General features: G+C 35.0%; 1 pseudogene; it reads right to left on the reverse strand.

The window, feature by feature from the left end:
- LOC113360706 lies at positions 1 to 25,966 on the reverse strand (annotated as a pseudogene).
- Positions 25,967 to 27,419: the final 1,453 nt, after the last annotated feature.

Raw genomic sequence — 27,419 nt, forward strand, 5'->3', positions numbered from 1 at the left:
TCACTGCCACAAAACAACATCCCTATCTGACAATCTGAACTTTTCCAGTATCTCCTTCAAGACAACATTAAAGTAATGTACTGGCAAAGACTTCATATGGTGGGGGCAGTGTCGTTGATGTTGAAAGAGCAAGGAGATAGACTACATACCTGAATGTAGGTTCGTAGGGCATGATCAAAGGTGGAGCTGCTTTCTGGGATTACGCATCTACGTAAGATGGTGTTCTGCAAAGGCTTTTTTTGGACCTGTGATGCCAAAAAACAATAATTGATAGTGTCAGACATAGTATAAATACGAAGGCCGCCATGTTTGATAGGCATGCATGGATGCAAGACGTTGTTGCAGGGGGACAAAACCAGCTCCGTCGCCAGTAATAAGATGCCTTAAGTATTGGAACAGGTGAACATCAAAATGGGTTTTCGGCTGTTAAAGATCTAGAGGATTCGTTGTACGCATTGTGAAGTACATCCTCGACATGCCTGTGCAATGACGTAATAACAATAGTTCGCTCCGTGGGTCATGTAGTTTTGTGATTGCAATTATCTTTTATTGATCTAATTATTTTTAGTTTTGTTGATTTATTATTATTAATTATTTTTTTTTATTTTTATAATTATTTCCTATCAAAAGACGAAAAAAAACTTGTAGGTTTATTCTTGGGAGACAGATGTATCTATTATCGTACTGTATAATACAAATTAATTTATTAAAGTCTTCGAATTTGGATCATAACAACTCTTGGTTGTGGGTGAGATCAGTTAAGGGAATCAAGTGCGCAGTATCCTGCTGGGATCAGAGACGTAAGGAGCGCAACTGTACCTTGAATCGGTGTGATATTGATTAGTATTCAATTACAGTCCATACCGAAGTTAGTTTATAGTAGGCTAGTGTCTGTAGCGGCTTAATATAGTGTGGTGTTCAATCTAGACTAGGTCCCGGGGTTTTTCTTCATTTGCGGTTTCCTCGTTAACAAAATTTCTGGTGTTTGTGTTATTTCTATTCCGCATTATATTTTGTTATATAATTGAAATATCACAGGTTATGCGTTGTATCGATCAATTGTGAAATCCAACCTTTGGTTGTTGATTGGAAATTGATTGATCCTTGGATATTGGTCTTTGGTACCATCCAAGTTTATATCTCTCTTGTATTTGATAAAGACACGCAGATTTCTATTTGCTTGAGTAAAGATCAAATCGAGAGATAGAGATATTAACTCCTTGATATAATTTTTATTAAGATTGAGTCTGACTGTCTAGTTGATTCTCTTAAAAGTATATTAGAGTTAGTCCATACAGATTGCTAATCGAAATTTGGGTGTGGTTGTTAGACCCCCGCTTTTTCAGTATCACTCAAGTTAGTAACGGGAAAATTCGACCACATGAATCCCACGTTATGTTTACTTCTTTTTTTTCATTGTCTAATACAATAATAGAAATGAAAGAAGATCATAGCAAGAATTAACGGCGCAGAGTACAACTATGAAACAATTGGTCCAGGAAACTCTTCTTAATCCACCAATAAATTGGGAATTAAGAGGGAGCGACGTTTGGACCATATATAATTAGAATGGGCTTAATAGGATCTTCAGCCCATTAGCCTTAAACAGAAATTTTGGTTCATGGGTTAAAGTCTAAGCCCATAAGAGGTTGAGAACCAAATATGTTAGCCTTTATTAAAGGTGACTACATTCATTGTACCTTGAAAGGGGATGAATATGTTCAATCCAAGAAGTTAGAATTAATCTAGACAATTATTTAGCCCAAATACATTATTAATCTGGTCACCCTGAAAGGAGGGTATGGATAAAGGTTAATTGTTGGGCCAAATACATTTCTGAATGTCTAGATATATAAGTCTTATTTTTAATAATGATGAACCTGGAGGGCATTTTGTCCAGGTACATCATCAAAATGAATGCAGACAGGTAATTGACTGGATGCATACCCTCTATTACCTATAAATAGAGGATGGATTTCAGCAGTAAAGGTACACAATTCTAATCCTTTTCTCTCCACTAAAACCTGTTTAGAGTTCTTTACTCATTGAGTCATCGGAGTGTCCTTGTAGGTACCCCCCTCATATTCTTCATTCGTCAAGAGTATTAGAAAGACAAGAGCATTGAAGAGCTGAGTAGGATTTTTTCCATCATCAAGAACGTATCACGAGGAAAAGTTGTGGATCATCTCAAAGGCCTATAAATCATCCATCAGAAATTAATCTCACGCCATCCAACAGTTAAGATTATATCATTTCTGTATAAATCTCGAGGAACATTTTTGCTATAACAGCTGGATAGCAATATCATTTACTGTTGGTGCTTTCTCTGTTCCCGTCATGATTCAGGTACACAGGATCGACAAGCTGATACCAAATGTTGTGAGTCAACAACAGTTACTGGAAAAGAACATCTACAATAACCTACTCTCCAAATTGGATGAGCCAAAATTTCCTTAATTCAATTCTTAAGTTCTCTTTTACAAAATGATTGGACATAAATAGTTCACGATTAACCAATCCTCAACAGCTAAACAGGGTCGTTGGATTAGTTTTTCCCTAATCTAGAATTAAAGACAAGGCTTCCCTAAAAACCCACTCTAACTGAAATTAAAGAGAAGAGAGAATCAAACTGTTTGAGGGATTGTGACAAACAAAGATCGCGCAGGCCTAAAGGCTCATGACATAATTCTCCCCCTTTTTGTCAATAAAAATTGGCAAAGGTACGAAAACTAGTGAGATCCTCATGAAATTTTCACGGAAACACTTCATGACCAAAAGAAAGAAACATATCAACTTTGTTTAGACGATATCACAGAGTCGAAACTTAGTGACTTCGTCAAGGAGTTTATTAAGATATAATATATCCCTACATGTTCCAAACCCTCTTCTCCCTACAAAGACAATCATTGAAATTTTCTCATGAGATCGAGTTATTAAAAGTTTAGAACTATCTTATGGTAATAATACATAATATGTAATCATGAAGATCAAGTATTGTGATCATCTTTTATAAGATACAAACTTGCATAAACAAGAATTGATATGCTTAGAAGGAAGAATAACCTTTTCAACAAGGATTTACACCAAGAATGGTTACCATAAGTGTACGAAAAAGTTTCTTTGACAATAAAAACCAACGTCCAATGACTTTGATTATTGCTTCTAACCTGTTATACTTAAGAATTTAAATCACAAATAAAGTTAGGTAATTAAGAATCATACACGTGGTATTTATCCATATTCATCTTAATCACAACTAGTTCAAATGACTTCAAAATAACTAGTTAGAGAGTTTTTCAATTGCTTAGGTCTTTATAATAGGCACAATTGAAACAAAATCGGTTTGATTCATTTGAATCAATTCATGAACATTATAGCCACGGTTTGCAAAGATTACAATCCTTATAATTTATTGTTTAAGTTCATGAACTACCGATTTGAGAAAATAACCATCTTGGGTACGCGTACGGGTATGCGTACGTTAGAAACCGGATTGAGTTGGTTTTGGTTTCCAAACTCAGCAGAATTTTCCGGGAGGAAAATTTCCTTCGGTACGCGTTCGGGTACGTGTACCTAAGGTGACTGGTTTATGAGTTCGTAAACTCCAAACTCAGCAGAATTTCCCAGGAGGAAAAGTTCCCTCAGTACGCGTACCCAACCTATCTCCTTTACCAATTATGTATGCACACATATGCGCGCACTTGGTTTCCGACACATGGATTTATACACTAATGTGCGAACACACTATATATGCTTTTATCTATAGATGGTCACATAATCTCAACTCTTCATTACAATAATTGAAACATTCTTCTATAACGTTATAATAGTCGTTATTCACAACTACCATCGTCAAAGTAATTTTCAAGATATTGAAATTTCATCATGACTTTCGTCACGGATAAAGATGAAAATGGTTAAAGCAAAAAACTTCCACATTTTCAAAAATTACTCAACATAATATGTCCCCCCCAATTCTTTTGCAATCCTCACTGTATTTACAAGGGCTTCTTGGTGAGGATGTACTTCCAACACAATCAGGTTGTGTTTAGGTGAACAAAATCTTGCTCACAACAGGTATTTGAAACAAAATCATGCATGGACTCTAAGAATTTAAAAACTTCCTTGAAACTTTCAATAATTGTTCCATACCTTTTTAAGACGTTATCCCTTGTCGAACTCTTGTCTGGGAGATCCTTCTTAATAGTACTCGTTACTTTATTAGTTTTCTTTGGTACCCATTTCTGAGCAGCGTTTGGAGCAACGTATTTCTTTTTCTCCCCAATATTATTATGAAATTTCTTGGGGGGAATACTGGAAAAAATGGTATTATGAGACTCAGTTTTTCTCCAGTTTGGAACATCAGATCTTGTCATCTTAACAGAATCAAATCTGGTTTCATCTCGTTTAAGAAATCTGCAATTCCTTTGCAAGTGACCTGGTTTTAGTAGAATGGAAAAAGTTATGTTTAGTGTTACCTGAATGTGTATGTGCTTGTTTTGGATCTTGACATAATTTCCTCTTTTTAGCATCCGCAGTTGGTAGAGATACTTCTCTTTTGTCAACCGTGGAAGGTTTTGGTTTAGAAGAATCGTTAGCTCTGACAAATTTTACCTCTTTGCAAATACCAGGAGCGTTTATTCCTTCATAGCCCAATCCTCACGATGAATTTTACATGCTCCCAAAATCGATGTTAATTTTTCTGAGATGCTATTTCTAAACAAACTCTCTTTCAAGCTTGAGTTTTCTTCTTCCAACCTTTTGAACTTTTTGAAAAAGTGGGGGTCTAACAACCTCACCCAATATTTCGATTAGCAATCTGTATGGACAAACTCTAATATACTTTCAAGAGAATCAACAAGACTCAATCTTAATAAAGTATATCAAAGAGTTATATCTCTCTTTCTTGATTCAATTCTTTCTCAAGCAAATAGAAATGTGCGAGTCTAATTGAATACAAGAGAAATCACTTGAATGGTACCAAAGACCAATGTTCAAGGATCAATCAATTTCAATCAACAACCAAAGGTCGGATTTCCAATTGATTGATTCAAACGCACAACCTGTGATATTTCAATTATATAACAAAATATAATGCGGAATAGAAATAATACAGACACCAGAATTTTGTTAATGAGGAAACCGCAAATGCAGAAAAACCCGGGACCTAGTCCAGATTGAACACATATTGTACTAAGCCGCTACAGACACTATCCTACTACAAACTAACTTCGGTCTGGACTGTAGTTGAACCCCCAATAAATCTCACACTGATCCAAGGTAAATTTGCGCTCCTCTCTGTACGTCTATGATCCCAACAGGATACTACGCACTTGATTCCCTTAGTTGATCTCACCCACAACTAAGAGTTGCTATGACCCAAAGTCGAAGACTTTAATAAACAAATCTGTATCACACAGAAAAGTCTACATGAATAGATAAATATGTCTACCACAGATAAACCTACAAGTTTTGTTCCGTATTTTGATAAATCAAGGTGAACAGGAACCAATTGATAACCCGGACTTATATTCCCGAAGAACAACCTAGTATTATCAATCACCTCACAATAATCTTAATCGATGCGGCGAAAGAAGATATTGTGCAATCAAAAACGATGAGACGAATATTTTCTGACTACTTTTATATCTTGCCTATCAGAGATATTAATCTCAAGCCAATCGTTACGATTGTACTCAACATGATAGAATCAGCAAGATCAGATCACACAACTACGAGAAAGTAGTATCGGTCTGGCTTCACAATCCCAATGAAATCTTCAAGTCGTTAACCTGGTTTTTAAGAAGAAACCTAAGGTTAAAGAAGAATCGAATCTATCTAATAAAACTAGTATCACACGAAAGGTGTAAGGATTAGGTTTCCCAGTTGCTATAGTTCTCCCTTATATAGTCTTTCAAATCAGGGTTTGCAATCAATGTTAGCTTAGTAACAAAGCATTCAATGTTTACCGTTAGATGAAAACCTGATTATATTCAAGCTAATATCTTTCAACCGTTGGATCGAAAACTTAGCTTGTTACACACAAATGAAATGCACGATTATAGATTTGTGTAACCGTACCCAAACATGTACATTTGTTGGTTCAACAATAGTTAACCAAATGGTTAGCCATATGATCACTTTCATATCAACCATATTCTTCTTCACCATAACTAGTTCAAATGACTCAAATGAACTAGTTAGAGAGTTGTTCAATTGCAACACAAGACATAATCGAAGCAAAAAAGATTTGATTCATTCGAATCGGTTCATGAACTTTATAGCCACGATTTGCATTTTGCATTCCTTAGTTATTATAAATTTAAGTTCACAAACAATCGTTTTTAGATATAACCAACTTAATTAGTTCGCAGACTTAAGTTCCCGGAAGGAGTTCACAAACTCCAGCAGATTTTTCCGCCAGTTCGCGGACTGAGTTCACGGCTCTTGTTCCGGTTCTGTTGATCAACAAAGTTCGCAATCTTCGGTTCAAGGAAATAAGACTTATACATATATGTGTTACCACACAATGCTTATATCCACCATTAGTTATATAATCTAAACTCTCATTTCAATCATTGAAACATTCTTAGACGTTATTATATAGTTGTTATTCACAAACTATTTTTCGTCAAAGTAAGCAATTTTCAAAGTGATTGAAACGTATCATGACTTTCGTCACTAGGTAAATATGAACTTGGTTAAAGCGAAAGCTTAGCAACACATATTTCGAGAAATAGATAGGCGAGATAAATTCGGCTCGAAATAAGAAATGTGTATAATTAAAGTCTATACAGAAAAACGACTTTTGTCTCAAAGATAAGAGATATAGTAGATAGACTTTTGAGTGATAGATAAATTCAAGTCTCCACATACCTTTTAGTCGATGAAGTTCCACCAGTTCCTTGAATAGTCCTTCGTCTTGTATGATGATCGCCATGGAGTTCTTGAGCTCAACTACACTTTCTATCCTAGTCAGAGACTTTAGCTATAGTAGACTAGAAATCAAGACTTATAGTTTTGATCACTAACATTGACAAACATGCATGAGATAGCAACGCATGCGATTTAGACCGAGCAATGCTCTAACACTTTTCGAATAAAATAACAAGTTCATCTCAATGTTCTCCAAGTTATCTAGCTTTGCTTGAAGAGTAATTTCCCGATCTCGCCTTCCGGTAATTTCTTCTTTAAGCATTCGTATTTCGTTGAGATGATCTCTTGCACCAATAAAATCAAGTTGGTCTTGGAAGTCTCTATTCTGACTAGAAGTATGTCATATTAAACTTTCTCACTGAAAATGGTGCTTTCAGCCTTCGAGAGCTTCAGATGACATTCCTTAAGAAGATTATTAGAAACTGGATCTACATGGAACACTTCTTCGTCAGAATCATTATCCAAAAGAATTTTTCCAGAAGCTAATGCAACCTCGCCTGCGTACTCTTGGTGATCATAATATTTGGGTCCATCATCAAGAGTAGGCAAAGATGCTGCATATGCCGATTTTCTACGGCTCCAGCTAGGACATACTGAAGAAAGGTTCCCGAAACCACGGCAGTTATAGCATTGTACATTATCATTAGGAGATGTTGTAACTTTAGAAAAATTCTTTTTCCTGTCTCTCAAGAGTTTTCTAAATTGTCGTGGAGTGACATCCTTAGTACTGGTGAACCAAATTTATCCTTAGACGATTCATAATTGTTTGCAGCTTTAAGAGAAATCACCTCTTTTCTAGATGCGTGTTCATTATCAAAGATCTTTAACTTTCCAACAAGAGAATTTCTGGAGAGTGTATAAAGATATTTTGCTTCCTTACTGACATGTTTCTTAGACTCGTATCTTGATGGTAGAGACCTGAGAATTTTGCACATAATAACTTTATCCGGAATAGTTCTTCCAAATGAATATGAGGAGATGACTAGTCTTAGGTTAAACTCATCAAAGGTTTCATCATCAGACATGCGAAGGTTTTCCTACTCATAAGCTAGATTTTGAAGCCTTGCTTCTTTCTCTGCGGCATTCCCTTCGAATACGGTTTCTAAGATATCCCAAGAATCTTTAGACTTAATACACGTAGTAACGTGGTGCTGAAGACATGGGGTAATGGTATGGATGACTGCATTTAATCCTTCAGAATTTTTCTTTGCAGCAAGAATATCAAGATCATTATAATCACCAGTATCCTTTGCAGCAGTTACACCGTCTACTGTAACTAATGGAGGATTATAGCCATTAACAATACGAACCCATGATTGAAAATCTCGCGCTTGAATAAAGGAACGCATAAAAATTTTCCACCATAAATAGTTCGTGCCATCTAAGAATGGTGGTACGTTTATAGAGATAACACTTTTGTCCATAACAATAATATTGCTTCAAACACGGACTTATAAGGTCTTAGCGTGTTTGCCTGCTCTGATACCAATTGAAAAAGCGGGGGTCTAAAAACCACACCCAATAATTCGTTTGGCAATCTGTATGGACTAACTCCAATATACTTTCAAGAGAATCAACTAGACAGTCAGACTCAATCTTAATAAAAGTATATTAAAGAGTTATATCTCAATTTCTTAATTCAATTCGCAATCAAACAAATAGGAATTTGCGAGCCCAATTGAATATAAGAAATAACTTGGACGGTATCAAAAACCAATATCCAAGTGTCAACCAATTTAATCAACAACCCAAAGGTCGGATTCACAATTAATTGAACTTACGCACAACCTGTGATATTTCAATTATATAAACAAATATAATGCGGAAAAGAAATAACACAGACACCATAAATTTTGTTAACGAGGAAACCGCAAATGCAGAAAAACCTCGGGACCTAGTCCAGAATAAACACACACTGATTAAAAGTTGTCACACCAATTTCCTACTACCTATTCGGACTAGATTTAATACCTGCTTCAGTTGTATTTAAGCACTTAATAAAACTCCTAGCACAATACTGATTGTCTTTATGAATTCTTCTTACAAATCTTCTAGCATAACCCAAGGATCTTTTTAGAAGATACAACAACACGATTTATAGGATTCGATATTTTGTTTGCACAGAACACCGGTTTGATTTCCCTTTAGATGTGAATCAAGATTTTGGAAATCTTGTGTTTGTTTTAAACAACTACCAAATAAAAAGTAGTGAAATCAAAACAAACTTAATAAAACTCCTAGCACAACACTGATTTTCTTTAGGAATTCTTCTCACAAATCTTCTAGCAGAACCCAAGGCTCTCTTTAGAAGATACAACAACACGATTGATACGATTCGATATTTTGTTTGCACAAAACACCGTTTTGATTTCCATTTAGATGTGAATCAAGGTTTTGGAAATCTTGTGTTTGTTTTAAACAACTACCAAATAAAAAGTAGTGAAATCAAAGCAAACTTGTAGATTAGGGCTTTAACTTACAATCAGTATGCATACTCGCAACAAGTCCGTGAACCTGATTTTCGTAAGTGAACTCGGGTGATTCTAAAGATCAATTTCCAAGTTAAGAAAACCCTAATAATTCTACAACAAGAACAACTAGATAAATCTATAGATATCTTGTTTAAAACTTCTTAAGTATTTTTACGAGATACCTTAATCAAAGTTTTCTTTCTAGCTTTCGATTTCGACTAACAAGTGTTGGTATACGATCGGAAACTAAAATCTATCAAAACCTAGGGTTTATGATCAACAACTCTTGAATGGTTTTATATCAGAAGAGAAAACCTTAGAATAGACAAGAGGTGAAAAACCTAGATTACAAGTTTTATAATGAATCACGAAGATTAAATCCAACTCGGCTTTGTGATCCCCAAAACAAAGACTTTTATCTCACTCTTGTTCACGAAGAACATAATACATGGAAAACCGTGTAGACTCATGAACCCTTTATTTATAATGAATAAGTTAGCTTAAAAGCTAAGCTAGGGTTTTGACTATTTTCCTTTTTCAAGACTCTCCTAAATATGGGAGTCTTTCCTAAGTTACAACTCTTGCCAAAATAATTAAATAAATAATTAATTAGAAAATATTGTATTTATGTGAATAAATCACATTTTAACTTAGGCAGGAACCAAAAGTTATCACAAACACTTTAATATGGTAATCAAATATGTTTAGATTAATAGTCATCTCGCCTAGATAAGGAAACATCACCAACTTGACCAAAAATTCCTTTTAATCACGTAATTGGGCCCAAGTCCGTGAACCGTTACAAACAGTCCATGGATTGTTTCCTACTAACGAACTGTAACAATTACAACAACACTTATAATTGTTACTTTAATAAATCACTCATAACTTCATCGTATAACTCAGAATTGAGTGATTCTTGGCTCGTTGAATTCATAAGCTCATTCACTATAACATAGGATCCTTTATAAGGATAAAGGTTATTGTCAACAAGGTCATGAATCAAATAACCTAAAGTATATATACATAAATATACATTTACCGTCATAGGAATTATTCCATAAAGTGAGCATTTATCTCGATAGATTAGAAAGGTAGAATTGAACAAGAATCCAAATGAAATCAATCACACACCTTTGTTGATGAAGTACTTGTTGATGTCTTCTTGTAGTCTTCAATCTCCTTCCTTTAATAATAGCTTCGATTCAAATTCTTAGACCTAATCTAGTCTGAAACTATCTTTAGTATGCTAAATCAAAAATGCATTTTGGAAACTAAAATTGACAACTAACTTGCCATACCAACGCTAGTGGGTTCAACCGAGCAATGCTCTAACAACAGATAAGAACATATTTATCCCACTTTCTCCACTTAAAATAAGATGGATTTAAGATCTCAGAGTCCCCATCTTTGATAAACTATGATGGTGATTTGATTGAACCATCAACATAACCAAACAGATCCGTACTGACAAGTATAGATTCCATCCAATTTTTCTAGATGAGAAAATTAGAGTCATCAAGTTTTAGTCCAATAAGTTGAGTAATGTTTTGAAGCAGAAAAGCTGTGGTAGTCTCATAGTGATGTGATACAAAGATTTGAGATATGAAGTACAACAATTAGATAAGATGTAAAAATAACGTATCAGAAGTAAAGATGTGGTGTTGAAGTAAAGAAATGGTTGTACTGAGTTTGAGTAAGACGAAATAAAGGTATCCGGCGGAAGCAATAACTAAGATCAAACCCTAAAATTGAACAACCCTCGTGATACCATGACAGAAGTAGTGTAATGTAATAAAGTAGTTTCATTAAACGTGAACTGAAATAAAAGGAGAGCTGTTGTTTATAAAGAACAACGACAGTAAATAAACAAACCCTAAAACAGTTAAAGAAATACAGTGAAAGTAAAAACAAAAGATAACTAGGAATTTAACCTGATGCTCAAGATACACTTAAAGCAAAGGAATTAAAGTCTTCTATTCTTCTAACAGGTTCTTTGCAGAAGTTCTTGAAGCTCAATCTTGGTCATCGCTTCTTTGGTACTCTTATCGTCAGAGAATAGGCGCCCTATTAGCGATATAAAATATGTTTGGGAACATTGATATCTGTGAATAAAGCGCGTACAGTATCGACAGGAGGGTTGTGGGAAAACATAAAGGTTCAACTAGCTAAGAAGTTGGTTCACATACCTCCTGATTGATAAAAAGTTTAGGAAATTCAATGGGAAAATTTACTCCCATTACATACAGGAGCTATACGCTATACAATATATTAGTGAACACTGAACAGTTTATAAACAAATTTTAATAAATATCATGATTAATAAATGCATCTATCTAAAGACTTAAAGGCTTAGACAAATAAAGCTCCCAAGTTGAACGGTGAGGAAATCCTCGCTTCCTATTGGCCGAAGTATGTTTTTTTTTGAGTTTTGTGAAACGAGCGTTTTGGTGAGGACACTTGGCAACATATGATTGGTTTAAATATTACAAACTCGAAATGAAAACTTATCTTACGTATTTGGAATTTTATGGAAGTTCAAATTCGATTTGGAAGTTGAATACATGCCATATTAGGACTCTTTTTTTTCTTCAAATTAATACATATAAGATAAGAAAAAGAAGAAAAAAAACCACATATTTTATGCGAAAATAAAAGAAAAAAATAAATATCTACGAAAATAAAAGGAAAAATTTAATAAAATCTGCATATATTTCCTATCTTTTCTCCGCCTATTTAACGTATTCGCCACACTACACCAAATCAAAAATACATTTCCATGGGGCGGGGGTAAGCCCCGCGTACACAAAATCGAAAATACATCACCATGGGGCGGGGCTAAGCCCCGCGTACACCAATTTAAAAGAAACAAAATGTTCCATGCATAGCACCGACACAAATCTAGTTAAGATAATTCTTATAAGATAATTATCTTTATTGGTCCCTTGTGATAATCTGGTTATGTTTAGGATATTTTCTAAATATCTAATCCATGGTTTATATAAGGAGTTAGTATCATATTCATGGTTTAGGATATTGCTAAATATTTAATCCATGGTTAATTATCTTCGGCTCTCATATATTCGTTATAAAGCGACTTGAAAAATACGCTAGGAATGGAAAAAATATCAAGTCAATATTAGAGGAAGGATGATGTCTCCGTTGCAGTCATTACTTCTTCACTTTCTTCAGGTCTTCAGAGTAATACTTGTACGTCTCAACATACTTAGACTTGCTAATCTAACCTAAACGAAGTTGACTCTAGTAAATAATCAAGTGACTCTAGATGAGTTTTGATACTAAAATATGACAACCAAACTTGACATACCAACGCTTGATGAGTTCAATTGAGCTATGCTCTAACAAACGCCTACCGGATTTGACTAGGTTTAGCAAACCGTTGATTCGGAAATATTTGTTTATAAGGAAACAAATTTGTTAGGAATCTTACCATAATTTTCCTGTTGACATATGAAAATATGACAATCAAACTTGACATACCAACGCTTGGTGAGTTCAACCATGAAATTCTCTAACACATACCCAACAATCATAAGAAGTCAACGTTTCTAGAACAATAGTTGGTTCTGTGTAGTAGCCTTTACAATGACCTTGCAAAGAACAATGACATATATGTCGCACCTAATGCATGAAATCAAGGTTATACAACATTCAGTAAAGCCCCTTTTCACATTTTCTTTTAGCATTCATTTGGTATCATCATATGTTATTTATCGTAAAAATAGACCAAAATGGTTGACTATAGTTTCGCAAAACATAGAGAGATTTTCATCACATGCATCTACTGGGCACCCATAAGATAAAATCCTTAGGTAAAAGTGACCATTTTTCAGGACGATGTACATTTCGTGCGTCAAACTAGTAGTTGAATTTGGGGTTTACCCGAAAATTCTCTCTAATAAACCTAATGAACAGGTTTTGCGGCATGCATAAGCGACGTTTGAAATCTTCATTAGAGTATATACATCCAATAAAATAATCATGCATCATCTATTGGCGTCTCCACATATATATTCTTGTCAATACTACTTTTGGTTATGGAGCTCACGGTACATGCCTTATGTATAATTGTATCATGCATGGGGTTAATTATCGTTCTCTCATCGTCTGAGTTTTCATCCATTTGATTCAGATGCAAAAATGTTTTTTTTCTGTTTAAGAAATAGCGCATCTGATTTTTGCAGCGCGTCAAAATTAATTTACTTTCCCACTACTTTATAAATGTGAACCACTATGTACCAAGTCATCTACCAAAATTTTCAGAAAGTATTTTATTGAGAATTATGTTTATTCTCATTTTGTATATTTATTTTGCAATACATAAATATTATATTGTGTTATTTATATAAAATAAATTTGAGAGATGAATGGGTTAAAATTCCATAATTGAGAGAAGTTGTAGGCTTGGCTGGGCATGCACGGTGTGTATGGTGTATTCAATAATACTAACATGATATGTTTGTCTTCTTTTTCACGATTTATAAAGGAGATACCATTATTAATGGGAGGGGTACGGATAAATGAATATAAATCCTGATCGTTGGAACGCTTAAATGGTATCATCCCGTTAAAAACGATATCGATCCCTTATGCATATCATGTTTTTTTTATTTCAAAACTATTTGCATAAGGATGACAAAAATATCAATGTAATAAAGAATTTTATTGGAACCTTAATCAGACCCTTTTAAACACAAATATGCCGTTGATGTCCGCATAATGTTAAAGAGCTGATTACCTCCACAACTCAGTCTAGACTCTAGAGCGACAACAAGCTTTACTATGTCTTTCTCTAGATTATAACATTTTAATTACCAGATCGATCGTAATTCATTGCGAGTCGCACATTATTTGCTACTATTGCAAACCCAATCATAAGACCTTTTTTCTTATAAAAAATTACTAGTGATCTACAAAACCTTGTAACCTAAACAGAGAAAATAAAAATTGTCCAATCGATGGAAGAGATATCCGATGATTCCGATCCCTATACACTCGGGCATCTAATATTTCTCTTATTTTATTCCTTGTTTAAACCAATGTCTTTTCTGAAGTTACTAGTTTTGGTTGCATTTCAACCTTCTGTCGATATTCTCCAAGTGCCCATATTGGAAAAGTATTTCTGTATACTGGGTAATGTAACATGCAGTTCCTCATACAAACTCCAGAAATGTCCTGTCATAGTAGAAAAGAATAAAGAAACCTATATATATGGTGATTAGAGTAAGAAATTCGTACGAAGAACGGAAGAAGTAAAGTAAGCTTGCTTACTTGTTGAGGAAAATCGCCATTTTCCATCTGAATATTTATCAATACTTTTGCCGCATAATGTATAGGTGCGGGATCCCTATCAGCCTATTTCGCAAAATTAGAGTATAAAATAATTAAAAGAAAGTGCTGCGAATTGTGTTTTTTTAGCTCAGTGATAGGAAGTAAGTGTTATGCAGAGGTCTAAGATGATTTACCTGACCACCATGTGTCAAAGATATTGTGTCGACATCACCAGTTGTCCAAGATATTGTGTCGTCACAAGAATATTCTGCCAAAGATACGTAGCTATCCTGTTTCCTGTAATATGTAGATTCTGTATGATATGCTATCTACTACGGGAACAATCTTATCTCATGGAGTTCAAAGAAACAACCTACGGTCTCTCGCTCTAGCACAGAATCTGAATATCGAGCCATTGCAAATGCATCAGTTGAAGTGGTTTGGCTCAGATCCTTATTCCGTGAACTAAATATTCCCCTTACCTGTCCACCTACTCTATGGTGCGACAATATAGGGGCTACGTATTTGACTGCCAATCCGGTGTTCCACACACGGAGCCGTCATGTTGAAATCGATTTCCATTTTGTGAGAGACATGGTTTCTCAGAAACATCTCATTGTCCGGATCATATCATCACAGGACCAGCTAGCAGACATCCTAACTAAGGGTCTTTCTACATCCCGTTTCAACATGTTGCGAGACAAGCTTAATGTTGTTGACACAGACATTAGCTTGAGGGGGCGTGTCAAAGATATTGTGTCGACATCACCAGTTGTCCAAGATATTGTGTCGTCACAAGAATATTCTGCCAAAGATACGTAGCTATCCTGTTTCCTGTAATATGTAGATTCTGTATGATATGCATTCATTGTGCATTCATTGTGTATAAACTCTGTAAAGATAAATAGAGAAGGGGGACCTCTCCCGATCATTCAAGGAAGAAATAAACCATTCGTTTTTCTTTAAACTCTGTTACCATGAATAAGACCCATCAAACCCCAAGCAGTTTGTACCAAGTTTATTCTATTGTTTGCCAGAGGTATGAACTTCTATTTCACCAAATTTCAAAAGTAATAAAGAGAAAAATCAATTAGTACTTTCGCCAAAATGAACTTTCGTTGGACGAACCCCATGCAGCAAAAAAACTAAAAATGCAAGAAACTAGTAGTACATAAATTACAGAGAATTCATACCAACCACGAGTATGTAGTACACTTGCCTTATTTGGACATGAAAGGTAACTTTCTCCCCAGCCACCGGATTCCAATTGAGTGGATAGCAAAAAATCACAAGCTCTACGAACCATCGGGCTATTTTTGCAGTTTTTACCAAGAGCAGCTAGTCCTCATAATGTGTACCACGTTCCATAGATAAAACAAATTCCCCAGTTTCCATACCTGATAAACAAATATGATTCGATGATTTTTTTCGGAACGCTAGAAGAAGAAAAAAAATGTCAGCAAAATTTATCTACAATGTAAGTGTTTAAGTTACCAGGAACCATCAGGCTTTTGTTCATCTGCAAAGTAGTTTAGTGCATTTGCAATGAAATTTTCAATTTCCATCTTCCTATATCCTGGGTGTAATTTTAGAAATATCACTAGAGCTTGAATGGCGGCTGCTGTGCACTCCACATATCTGCAAGCAATAGACAACACTGTAAAGTCTTGTTTTTCTTTTTTGGTAACAGTACTATAAAGTTTCTTTATAAATTTTTTTTAATTTATAGCCCTTATAATATAACGGGGCCGACTCAATCTGTGTTAAGCTCCGCATAATTTATTTGTTTTCCCAAATTCCAAAACTCTATGGATATAATAGATGCTATTTAAATGAGATTTTTGTGGAACAAACACAAAGGAAAAAGGGATGGATTCTTCAAAAAGTGGAAAGTTGTTACTTAGGCTCAAAATTTGACATAAACTTCTTAGTTAATGATTTTAATCATGTTAGAAGAACCGAAATAATTTGGGCAGCTAAATTAGAGGTGTTTTGTAACAAACATGCTATAAGCATAACTGGGTGGGCCAAAGTCTTTGGACAATGTTAGCTTATTTAAACATTTAATCTCGGAATGATGATGTTCGTAATTTTCCTTTTGAAAACTACGGTAATTTTATTTCAATGCAACGAGGTTATCTTTTCTTTTCTAAAGAAAAAAAAAATAGAAAACTAAACGACATAACGAATCTGGCTTTATTAGAAAAATAGGTCTGGAGAGATGGATTTCATCAATAATTTCCACTGTAAGTTCTCAATTTGTTTCCTCTAATATGAATCACACATCCCAATTGATTGATTATGAAACTATACAATGGAATTTGCAGATTCTTATTGCCTTGTCTGATTTTCATACCATCGGTAAAATCCAAGACATTAAAATCCCTTTTGATGGCTTAGATTGTACACTACAAGAAAATCTACCTATTGCTACTACATCATTTATTATCACACCTTCAATATAGGTGTTGCAACAACAAATTTCTAGTCACAGTACTTTTCAGGTGCAGTTAAAAGCTATAATTTACTGTTGCCAAATGAAACTTTTTCCACACAACTGTATCAATAATATGAAAAAAGCGTGGTAAAAATGTATAATCTCTTGATGCAACAATAAAGAGTGGCTGCAGCAATAGACTTCTTCCTACATAGGTTATCGCGGCACTAGTAGGGTTTTATGCCATAGTCATTGGGTGTTACAATAGGTTAATTTTCTTGTAGTGGTACCTTAGGTGGCAACCTAATTCTAATGGTTCTTTCACCGTCAAGTCTGCTTATAAAGTTATTCTAGGTGATAAGAATCAAGACACAAAATTTGTTAATACTTTACTAATCTCTTGGAACTCGTACTGGAAAGCAAACCTCCCTGGTAATATTTTTTTTTTTTTTGAAAAGTTTACAAAATTGTCTCCCTATTGGTGAAAAACGAGTTAGGTTTTTAAAAGCTACTCAACACTAGCTTTTAAAAGCTGGAATAGCAGAAGCTATCGACCCACGTAATTCGATTTAATTGATTATCTATTTTAACCTTGTTATTTTATTGTAAAGACAAGTTTTACCCTAAAATATTGTACAATTAACATTATATTTCTAACGTTTATTTTATTTCTCTATTTTTTCATTTTTTATTTTAAAATAATAAATACAATAATAATATTTTTTAAGCAAACCTTAATCATAAAATTCTTTAATAAATAGTAAAAATAATTCCAAAAAGGCGTTGGGGCGCAACTCGTTGCTAGGCTCCCAACCCTTCCAAACAACTCTGTGTAAATATTTCCTTTTTTCTTAATAAATGCCTCAGCGATGCTCTTTCATAAAGAAAAATAATAATAAAATAAATATAACTTTTATTTTATTAAATATATTGAAATTAGAAATATAAATTACTATAATAAAATTGTATTTAAAACTTAATTTTGAAATATGTCTATTTTCGTCATTAACTACATCACCAGCACTTTAAAATATCTGTTTACCAAACAGAATTTACAGTTTGTTAATTGCACAATGCTTTTTAAATCATAGTTTACCAAACATCATGCTGATTTCTTTCCACAGCACAACATAACACAACAGAAAAACATTTTTCTAAAACTCACAGCAATACCAAATTAGCCAATCACCCGCTTTTTAGTTAGTGGAATTCTTTCAAGTTCGTTGGAACATAAGAACGCAATCATTTCAGATCAGGGTGCTTTTGTACCCTGAAGCAAATGTTAAATTGGTCCTATTAGCAAATGAATGCAACTTGGAGGTTGTTAAACTTTGAGTCCTGTTATTGGGATGAAAGAAATGGATTGAGGAGGGAAGGATTAAGGGGATGGAATTGGATATTTAGGGGAGGGATCGACTCTTTAATAAACAGATAAGGTGACTAAATCGTCCTCAAAATTAAGTATACGCTTACAAATCCCCAAAATGCATCTTCTTCCCACGAACACTAGAACGAGCCAAAAAATGGTTGAATGCTTTTTATAATTTTTTCAAACGTAACCTAAACTTAGATCGGAAAGTGTAGCGACAATTGCAAGTAACATTATGCAAATGGCTAAATTCACACCAAACCCTTTAACGTATTTAATTGTGGTTTTAGATCTTGTGCAATCTTGTAACAACTGAACAGTTCTGTACATAAGTTTGAGACAAAATTAATTGATCTCTTTAATAATGATATATAACAAAGAAGACTAGCGATGAGACTATGAAATTTCAAATCATAATGATGCACATTTAAACTGGTTGATTTCCAGTGCTGAATCGTGCCGTAAAAGTTCTAAGAATCAAAAATTTAAAACTTGATGTTGACTTCCCCAAATAACAACAAAAGGCCTTGTTTGGCAAAATTTATGATTATCTATTTATGATTATAGATAATCAAAAATAGATAAATGATTTTAGTATAATCATTTTTATAATAAATTTTCACAAACACTTTTATCAAATAATTGATTATCTTTACAAAATGCTCCCTAAAAGTAGTGGAAAAAATAATGATCTAGAACTTTTTTCTAAGTTCCCTAGTGTTTTTTTAACCCTCTCTTGATAGTTTATAGAAAATAAGAGGAATAAACACAACTCAATTTTATTAAGAAAAAATAATTGATTATAATAATTTTTAAACAACTTTTTTCTGTTTATGGAAATAATGGATTTTTTCAATTATGATTAAAATAAGCAATTATTATAATGGTTACCAAACGCATATAAAATCCATTATAATCTGCATAATGGATTATGGGATGATAATCCATTAAAATAATGGTTACCAAACAGCCCCAAAATATCGACATGATAATCATCATTGGGAGGAGCTTGACATATAAAATAAGCTAGTTATTCATAGAAAACAGTTAGGGATTTTAGAAAACGATAATCTGTCGAAGAGGAAGTGATTAAGAACGATATCTCCAATGGTAGGATCGGGATTAAACAAAAATATATTATTTTGACTAGGTTTTGCTTTGACCAAATATTGACTTGAATTTAATTTTATTCTTTCTCTTCTCGAATCCATTCTTTCCCTCCTAATAACAGGACTCTAGACTTTGTACTGTACATTTCTTTTCAAACTTGGAATAGTTTGGTTTCTACCATGAGACTTGTCCTTATGCTGGTTGAGAGCCTTTCCCAACTCCTTAGGCATACGGAGCAAAAAGAAAAATGAATTGAAAATAATTAAGCATTGGAGGATAATGTTTTCGAAAACGATTCCCGGATGGTACTCTCATTGTTTATTGATGCATGAAAAAACTGGGGAGACACTTTGTAGGATCGAGCAAGAGAGAGGAGAGCACACGCGGAAGCAATAAAACGATTACATTGATAATCAGTTTGGTGTACATAAACTCATGGCTTAGTAGCCTACTTATAGTCTCACAAACTTGACGATCACTCAAAGTACTTTCCTAATAAAATCAAACTCTAAACAAAGCACACTTCTAGAAACACAAAGAAACTCTAAATATAGTAAAACTCTAAAACAAGCAACCGACACAACTTGCTCTTCTAGTTAACTCGAACTTCTAAATATCGCACAGTGTGTCAACAACGTATGTTGATCCAACTTGACTGCGTCAACTGCAACAGTTAATCCATTCGGACTGGATCAACATCATATGTTGATCCACGAACTAAATCCATATCTTGGTTTAACTTCCAACACACTTGCACAGTAAAAAGATAAATAAAAGAGAAACGAATGCCTTACTCGTGCTCCACGACAATATCTCCCACGAATTCTATCGGATTCAGAAACAGAACAAAAATAGATAAACAAATGATGAAAAGAAATCAGCATTCGTCCATTAAATCACTGAACAACATTTGTTTAAAAATAAAAATATTTTTATTTTTATATTTGTTTCTGTAATGGAATTACTTGGCGTTAGTTGGTGAATTACCTCCAACCACTTGTGTGGTGATGCTGGTTTCCATGCCACCAAATCACCATTGGAACTCTACAAATAGTGAGATATTTCTCAGTTAAGCTTGACATAATGTCCCTTGGAGTATATATACAGTATATACTATTCTGTTACTGAGTCATATGTACCAATCCTTGTCATTCTAAGTCTCTGAATTCGATCAACTTAATCAAATTGTACCAATCCTGACTGCAATATCAGCTTTGACCTCCATTAAACTGTACCAGTCCTCCTGACTGCAATACCAGCTTTGATTCTCTATCAAACTGTACCAATCCTCTGACTGCAATACCAACTTTGATCCTATTGCGTCTATTTCAAATCCATGACTTAACCCTTTGAATCAATCACTCACCTAAAGCTTCTTACTTCAACCAATATCAAATCTGGTTTCTGCAACGTCTTTGACAGAAAACTGTCACACTTCTTTACTGTCATAACATTTTTGTCACACACACTGTAACACTTTCTTCTGTAACTATTCTTCAACTGTTTGTTCTTTGTAACATATCACCTACTGTTACTAACTTCCAATAACACTTTATTTTTTCTTTTTTTTTTTTAACTTTGTCGACCTCTGTAAACTTCATTAACAGCATCTAAGCATCTTTAATGGCAGTTAACATATGTAACCCCTTTTCCATCTTGACTGCAGGTATCTTCCTGACGTCATACCCATATATCTTCATTAATCACCAACTGCCATCATCATTGATAACAATCAATGCTTTCCATCTTCTTTTCTTCCATTGATCATCACGCAACAAAAGGGAATCGCCATCTCAGTTAACAACCATCGTTGTTTTCTTTCTTTCTACAATATTCCTTTTCTTTATGCGTCTTCTTGCCAGAACCACACGTCAACATCTCCATGAATCATCAGCATCAGCTTCTCTATATTCTCGGCAACTTGAAATAACTTCTTTGTTCATGTCTCAACCTTCAACATTGATCATCAATCCTCAGCAACAACTCTTTGTTTGCTTCTGACTGAAATCAGGTCATCATCCTTCACTGGTACCAATAATTAACAGCACCATAACTTCCATTACCTGAACTGTCGTGTTCCTAGCCATCTTCCAATGATCACAGACAACGGAATTAATTACCACAGCATCTCTCAGCAACAACCATCATCGCCGGAAGTCTAATCTAGGACAGCAACTTCTTTTTCAATGCCAAACATTCAATCACCAACTAACTCAAACCCTAAACTCACCGAGAATAACATGATGCAACAACAGCGATATGAAACAAACACCAATATTCATCGTCTTCCGTCATTCTTTTCACCATCAATTTGATGTAGCAGCTACAACTCAATCTTTACAGACAATCCACGATCACGACAGAAACTCTTTGCCAACAATTCTTCTTTCTTCAACTTTCTTTGACACGAGCAAAACATTTTTTAAAATTCTCAAACCCTAAAACGATTATATTTGTTTTTTAAACGAGGACTTTCTCATAAACCCAAAGATGAAAAACTTCTCTTACTCTCTATCTTCCTCTCCTCCCTCTTCCTCTCACCTTGCTCTGATACCAAATGTAGGATCGAGCAAGAAAACGGAGAGCACACCTGGAAGCAAAAAAACGATTACATTGATAATCAGTTTGGTATACGTAAACTCATGGCTTAGTAGCCTACTTATAGTCTCACAAACTTAACGATCACTCAAAGTACTTTCCTGATAAAATCAAACTCTAAATAAAGCACACTTCTAAAAGAAACTGTAAATATAGTAAAACTCTAAAACAAGCAACCGACACAAATTGCTCTTCTAGTTAACTCGAACTTCTAAATATCGCACAATGTGTCAACAGCGTATGTTGATCCAACTTGACTGCGTCAACTGCAACAGTTGATCCATTCGGACTGGATCAACATGTGATGTTGATCCACGAACTAAATCCATATCTTGGTTTAACTTCCAACACAGTTGCATAGTAAAAAGATAAATAAAAGAGAAACGAATGCCTTACTCGTGCTCCACGACAATATCTCCCACGAATTCTATCGGATTCAGAAACTGAGAAACAGAACAAAAATAGATAAACAAATGATGAAAAGAAATCAGCATTCGTCCATTAAATCACTGAACAACATTTGTTTAAAAATAAAAATATTTTTATTTTTATATTTGTTTCTGTAATGGAATTACCTGGCGTTAGTTGGTGAATTACCTCCAACCACTTGTGTGGTGATGCTGGTTCCCATGCCGCCAAACCACCATTGGAACTCTACAAATAGTGAGATATTTCTCAGTTAAGCTTGACACAATGTCTCTTGGAGTATATATACAGTATATACTATTCTGTTACTGAGTCATATGAAAGTAAAAATAAATGATATATCGTGATTAATAGCTTACCTGGAGGGATAAGATGAGCTAGACAGAATCATATAGATTTTCATCTGCCATTTTTTCACCCACACTTTCAGGGGGTAGTTGTGAGAACAAGAGACAACCCTGTCAAATTATAACATTCTAAAGTTCATTCTCACATAACTCTAAATGTCAACCTATGCTTGTTCCACCATCTAGCTCCAGTGGTATGGAAATCTAAAAAAAAAAAAAAAAGTTCTATATGGAAAAAAACTTTTAATGGTGGACCTATTTTAAAAGACATTTTTCTAAGAAGGTATCTAAATTTCCAGTTACATTTCTACTTACAATTAGACCCTCTGCGGTACAATCTGAAACTTGCCATCCATGATCTCGATCTGAGAATGTCCATGATCCCTTAGTAACATGACGATACATCTTCCGAAAGTCACCGGATGGATTATCTCTAACCTTTAAACATATACAGTATATGTACAAAGTTAAGATTGTATTGGTTCATTGAAGGTCATATAATTTCGTACCAAACAAAGAATTATAACCTGCGAAGCTTTTATGAAATCATGTCCTTTCCTGAGCGTATCATTGATTTCGCCAGTAATATCATGACTTGCTAAAAGGGCTTGAACCGCAAAATCAGTATCCCACATCTGGCTTCCAAAACTCTACAAAATCATCAATTAATTAATAATTTAACTTGGATGTAAGTTTATTCTTTCTTTTTCTTTTCTTCTTTAGTTCAGCATCAAATCCCCTTAAATATTCAGCTTTTTACATGATTGATTAACTTAATCAAACTTGTTTCACATTAAGTTCTAAACAAACCTGCACTCTGAGTCCATCTTCAGCAATCCACAAGTAATCAGGGATTCGAGAAAGATGTTTCCTGAATGCATCTGAATTTGGATCTTCCACCCAACAAGCAAGCATACATAACGCCTGCATATCAACGTAAAGGGTGTCTTAATTAATGACAAGTCGGTGTTTCATGAACTAAAATATACATGCATGCACAGTACTCATATAAGTTAAAAAGACTATCAAAGTTTACGTATATATCTTGAGAACCAGAACCAGTCCGGCCAGCTGACCGAGTCTACCCAGAGTGTCGTATCAAACCAAAATGTATACTTACCTTCTCTACACATCCAATGGTAATATAGCGACTATTCTCATCTTCGTAATGAATGTGCTCCATTGTTAATTTTAAAGACTTTTGTCTTAGTAAAGAAAAGGGCCATCGTTTTAGAAGTGGTTCCGAAAATAAGTACAGAGAATCCCAGATCAAGTTCTGAAGTAAGGGATGAGGGTAGAAGACATCCTCCTGCAATACAATTTTCTCGGAACATTTATAATTGACTGAAAAACAAGGAACTATTAACAATTTCTCATTACTAAATGCAATAATTTGACGAACCTTGGAGGAAACATGACGCCATTTATTCCAATGTATTTTTTCGTAAGGTTGAACATAAATTTCTTCTCTCAAGGATAAAATGAGATCCGTGATTGGGCCAACAAACTGTTTCCCCCATAAATATGACATTGGCATGTACACCAACCGAGTATAACACCACATTTTTCCTGTATATATACATTTATATTATATAAGATGGAGTAATACTCATAATCGACACGAAAGATGAATCAACGTACATTGACTCTTAACAAGTTAATTGATTAACTTGAATAGTAAAACGAAAAGGACAAAAATACTTAAGAAATATTAGCAGCAACTAAAACTAGATGTTGGAGACGGACCAGGATGCATAGGCAGAATGGAAGGAAGAAGCCAAAACTCTGGAGGTATAGGATTGCAGCCTGACCAGTCATAAACTCCAAGTATCTGCATCCACAGGAAAAAAAATAACTGTTAATTTGCGACATATATCTAACAGCTATTTCTTCTTGTTTTTCTTTTTTGGCTTTCTCTTGGCAGTTACTCTAGCTAGCATTTTGCATAAAACATGCCGAAAGCCAAGTCTTTCCCCATGTAAGTATGGAAGTTGCACCGCCTCGATCAAGGATCCATTTACGTGCTCTTGTGCAGGCATTGTCTTTACCACCATCAGGTCCTTCGCCTAACAAGCGCATACAAATGTAGTTAAACGTAGTGCAGATCATGGAACTGTGACTCTCAATATGTAGTCCAAAACCTCCGTCTTTGTTCTGATAAAATAGGCACCTAACTGAGTTAATATATATTTACAAACCCCCTGATTTCAAATTTTGAAAGAATTAACTAAAATAAAGCTGATACAGACCTGATGACAGCACATGTAACGTAGAGTCTCCTTTATATGCTCCGGTGTTAGAATCATGTTAAGTGTCCCCGTGATGCTTAGGGCAAAGACCTGCATTTGGTCGAGAAAAAATTTTGAACTCTGTTTTTCCGGTGGGGGGTAAAAACAGGTATTTGTACAAGAATATGTTTTTAAAAATGCTAATTTCTTTTCATTGAAAATGTTAAAACTCACTAGGGGAGGTGTAAAATACAACGGACCACCAATGTCAGCACCCCAATGGCCATCGTCTAACTGGATCGCTGAGAAAAACCGAACCGCTCTCCTTAACGTCGTGGTTGTAGCTTCAAAGGTTACTTCTTCGTTGTTCCCTAGCTTGATTGGGGTATGCTTAGATCAAATCTATCTTTGTTTTCTCTCAGGCGCTGTTTTTTAGACACAAAGGGTGAAAGCGACTCACTAATGTTATATATACGAGAAACATACTATATAGTTCATAAAATGCATGACCATTGTGACGGCGTATACATAGTGTCATTCCCAGTGATTACCTGCAAACGCAATAAAACATCCCCACATGGCTTGACTTGAAACCGGCTTGAATAGTAATCTTTTCGAGCTTTTTCGACCTCAACTCGTTCTTCAAGAGAACCAGAATCGAATTCCCAAGTTTGTCTTCCCATGAAATTATTAGTACTGAATAGCCACTTGCTAAATGGACCTTTACTGTCAGCCACCTTAAGCTTCCACATGCTTCACAGACATAAACCAGAGTTAGTTATTGATGAAGTACAGAGTCTAGGGCTTTCTTCTTGTGAGAAACTAACCGGAAATGCTATTCCCGTCACCATTTAACACTCTACTCACCACTCAACTGACGTTTCAACCTAAGATAATGAAAACGTGCGAGAGAGAAAAGGTGCTCCGTAAAACTTTAATTTAATATTATAACAATAAATACGAGAAAGAAAATACCAGAAATAAGTAAAGATCTGTTAAAAAATTTCTTCTTTTGGTTGTTGAAGAATAATCGAAATTAGTATTAGGGATTTTCTTGTATTTGATCTACGATAAGTAATTCTACCAGTTTTTTTGTTAGATTTATATTATCTAATCGTTTGTTAATCATTTCATCATGAAAATATGAAGAAGAAGAGCTGGATGGATCCATTTATAATAATGTGCAGATATGGAGTGTGGTGATAATATGCAGATATGGAAATACCAAATCCGTTTATAATATGCAGATATGGAAATATCAATATATCAATTAAGTACACCTTCTGACACAAGTTGCAGTGCTTCTTCCACTGTTCTCTATTTATAATCTCTCTCCCACATGCAAAGAGTAGTTCTCGGTATAGGCATGTAGATATGGTATATGGTATTATGGCCGACCTTTTTAGGAGTGGACCAACAGAGATGGACCATTGGTCCACCTTTCTTCAATCACAGGATTTGATAGGATGAGTTTTTTAAGTACCGTTTTTCGGATCCCATCTTTTTTAATACTAAAATTACCCTTTTTTAAAAAGACGAGGGTACCCAAATATACCGAAACCAGAGCTCGTCTTCCAATAACAAGTACCGGGTCCGAGCAGAGATAGTCGCATAACGACCTTATCTCCAGAGATATGGCTAAAGTTTATACACCGGCTACCTGCAGACCTAGACGCAACCCACCCGAAGGTAAGGAATAATCCTTGACACATACCGTGTCTTGTTTGCTTTCGGTACAGAGGGTGCAGTGGGCATCATTTCAGTGGGATTACGCGTTCGCGACCATTCAGTGATGTATCCACATATTCCATGTCCCGGCTGCAGGGTTACTGGGGGGTCTCCCCCATTCACGATCCCGCTAGCTTCAGAGTTGCTGGGAGGTCTCCCCCATTCACAATTCTGCTATGGTTGTTTACATGTTTGCGGTTTAAACAAACCTACTAATATAAGGGACAAAAATTCAAAGGTAATAGGGTCATCTCGCGTACCTCGTGTACATACCTCTTTCACGTGGATCGCTGCTTTCCACGCCCTTCTGTCCAATGCCAATTCTCTGTCCAATCCTCGGTCAGTCAGGTCTCGCTTTATCAATTCATCCCAGGTGAGTTTCGGTCATCCCGGACGCTTCATTCTTCCTTCCGGGCGTGTGATGCGTCCTAAAAGAACTGGGGCGTCAGGTGGTCTTCGTTGGAGGTTCCCGAACCA

This window comes from Papaver somniferum, chromosome 3, assembly GCF_003573695.1.
Source record: "Papaver somniferum cultivar HN1 chromosome 3, ASM357369v1, whole genome shotgun sequence".
NCBI lineage: Eukaryota > Viridiplantae > Streptophyta > Magnoliopsida > Ranunculales > Papaveraceae > Papaver > Papaver somniferum.